Here is a 3,356-nt window from a genome sequence, read left to right on the forward strand (position 1 = left end):
GATATCAGATCTCATTTGTATTTTTGCAATCAACGCACCATACTCCATTCTCCTGTTGTGGTCTTTAGTACAAAATTGTCTTGTGCTCAGTAGTGATAGTTCTTTCAAATCTTTTATCACGTTTTCAGAAAAAAGGTCTAGCCCATCTTTAAGCAGAACTGGCATAAAGATCGATTTCGGTTTGAACTGTGTTTGTATAGTTTGATAGGTATTTATGTTGGCTAGATTCGCTATTTCTCCGGGTGTCAGTTGGCTTAATGATTCATCATATTCAAGGGCATTTAGGTCTCCTAAGGTTGCCATATCCGCAATACTAAGAGTATCAGCGATCCCTTGGCCTGAATTTTCCAAGTCTGTTCCTTTGTTAGTACAGTTTATGAAGTGTTTTTGCAACTTGAGCTTTCGTACGAACTGGAATAGATCTATTCGGGTCTGTGTATAGTCAAAGTTAGTCGGTGTGCAAAAAGTCAATCCCAGTGATAGTATTTTAGTTTCCCTTGGTGTTAGTTCAAGATCGGTCAGGTTGATGACCGTGTTGTCCAAATGATTGTTTAGTTCGTCATCCATTATCGTTTCTTGTTCTTTCTGTATTTCGGCTTGGTTTGTTTTGTGGTTCCGCCACCCCCAGCGCCTGTCTTTTCTTCTTCTGCTTTTTGTTTTTGTCTTGATTTGATTTGCCTTTGTTCCATTCCGATTGTGAATTTTTCCGAGGCCTTAGCGATTTGAGGCGCTGTAACCGAAAATAAGCCAATTCCTGGGCTGGATTCGGAATTTCCCCTGTTAGAACTAGGGAAATGATGCTCTCTTGATCTGATTCCACAGAGGTACTGAGATCTGTTCCACTTGTGGCGGGTGTTATTTGTGACCCGCTCGCTGTTGCAGAAAGCTGTTGCCTCTTTATGTTGTCGAACTTTCTGGCAAATGTGTATATTCGGCCATTTACATAGTCATTCCGGTCTCGTTGAAATTTTATGGCTTTCCGTTCCTTTATTTCTTCTTCTAATTTGGAAAGTCTGTTCTTTATCTCTTTAAAAAAGAAAAAAAACTTCGCCGTAGAGGCGCGTCCCGGTACGCGAGCCGGGTAGCTTACCGGTAGCGTAACGGGAGTTCGCCATTTTGTGTTTCAGTCGAATTTAATCACAAGATGGCGGAAAAACAATGTGAGGAAATGAGTATAAGGGGGCACGGGAGATGTATCCTGACCCCCTAGGTTTTCTGAGGGTGGTTGAGGAGGCTCATATATGTCGGGGAAAAAAACATTTTTTGAATTTTTCGCGCGGTTAGCTGCCGGTACGCGAACCGGGTAGCGAACCGGGAAGCGAACATAAGTGAAAATTAGTGAAAAAAGGTACATTCGAAATTTTAAAAGAGTAATTATAGTTAAGGTAGCTCTGAAAAGAGCTTTTGGGTTCTGTGTAAGTTCTAGGTACTTATAAGTAGGTACCAATACACAGTCTTAAATTTTGTATGTTGCCCTCATCTGAGAAGTGCACAGCATCTCCTCTGTAGATATCTTGCATGTAATAACGCAAGTTATTGTTGTAGATGGCACCCTTTCCATGGTCTCTCATATAAGCTGAAACAGACTTATTTACATGCTTCCTCGCTTTCTCAATTTGTGGAGAAATTTGATTGGACCACCTCCATTTCTGTCTCTGGCATATATTGGAATATACCAAGGCAGTTTGAGGGAAAAGTGCCATTAATTGCTCAAAGGTGTCCTTTAAGAGCATTTCCAGACCTACCCCAGTCAAAGTGCCCAAATCATTTCCTCCACAGTGCACTATTATGAGGTCAGGGTTTGGCAAATGTAAAAAGGTTTTCACCAATGGTATCAATGGGTGACATCTCAATCCTCTTTGGCCAATCCATTTGATTTCCACATTTTGTAAATTGAGGTTGTGTAAATTTCTGTTTTCAGCATACCTGTGAGCCCAGTGAATGTAACTATGTCCAACAATCCAGACAGAAAACATTGGGAGCAGCGACGGCCCGTGGAGGGAGTTACGGTGGGGCAGGAGGGCGGGGAGGGGGAGGGGCAGGGCGGTGGTTGGTAAAAACCGGCATATGGATAATTGCAGGTAAGTAAACAATTTAATTAATAAAACGAATTTCGTAGTGCGCCTTGCATCGCAAAATGCAATGCAGTGCGAGCTACGAAATTCGTTTTATTAATTAAATTGTTTACTTACCTGCAATTATCCATATGCCGGTTTTTAGCAACCACCGCCCTGCCCCTCCCCCTCCCCGCCCTCCTGCCCCACCGTAACTCCCTCCACGGGCCGTCGCTGATGGCGAGAGGAGGTTCTGCTGCAGTCAGATGAAGTGTGGGAATGAAATGGCAGTTGAAATAGTAGGAGTTTGTAAAGAAAAAATAATGTGGAGTTTGTGTGCTAATGATTCAGTAGCAGTGATTGGTGGGTTTCCATTGCTGAAAACAGAAAGTTAGGGTGCATGGATGTGTTCTTTGAAACAGGTAATTTGAATGGTTAAGAAAACATGATTTTAAGAAACATTGCAGTGGATTAGCAGGTGTACTGAGAGTTCAGAGTTCATTTGAAACATTGTTGTGTGAACTTGTAAACATGAGAGGTCTGGCAGGAGGTAGTTGCTATGGAAAAAGGCCAGAAAGGGCAGAGGGGGGAAGGGTGTTGATTTGAAAAAAGTGAGGGAAGAGTTTTGATTGGGTCACATGAGAGATATGTGTGATGAATTTCAGCATTTCAGTGCCTTTGTTGGTTCCAGCCTCTGGAGTGCATACCTTTTGCTCTGCTGAAGAAAAATTGGTGTGTTTCTGAGACTGTTTTGAAATTCAAAAAGCATTTGCTAAGGTAAGAAAAAAATCATTTAATTTAGATAGAGAGTAGTATAGTATATTGAGAAAATAAGGAAGTTAGCTGTACATTTAAAATGTTGTTTTGTGTCAAGTGTTTTCATTATTTTTTCAAAAAAGATTTTGCTTCTTTGACAAATTATAATTATAGATAATGTGAAGTATTAGTACTGACAGGGTGTGCTTGTACATAGGAGGTGTGCTGTGTTTTCAAATGATGACCAGAAAATCGTTTTTTAAGAAAAAGACCTGCTTTTTACATTTATGAGAACGATAACATGGGGTGTGCTTTTTTAAATAAATATTTCACTTTCCAACATGAATATGGGAGAATTATTTGCTTGTTTCTTGGTTTAAAAACTCGTTTCTTGAAGTCATTTAGGTTTCACAATATGTTTTGCAAGAGTTACATAGTCAACATGGGGGCATATTTACAAGGCTTATGAGACACATTCACGTCATTTTCTCCATTTTAAAAGTGACTTTAAAGGTGGTGCAAGGTTCTTGTAAATACACCCTCATG

Source organism: Lissotriton vulgaris, chromosome 4_1 (assembly GCF_964263255.1).
Source record: "Lissotriton vulgaris chromosome 4_1, aLisVul1.2, whole genome shotgun sequence".
NCBI classification, from domain to species: domain Eukaryota; kingdom Metazoa; phylum Chordata; class Amphibia; order Caudata; family Salamandridae; genus Lissotriton; species Lissotriton vulgaris.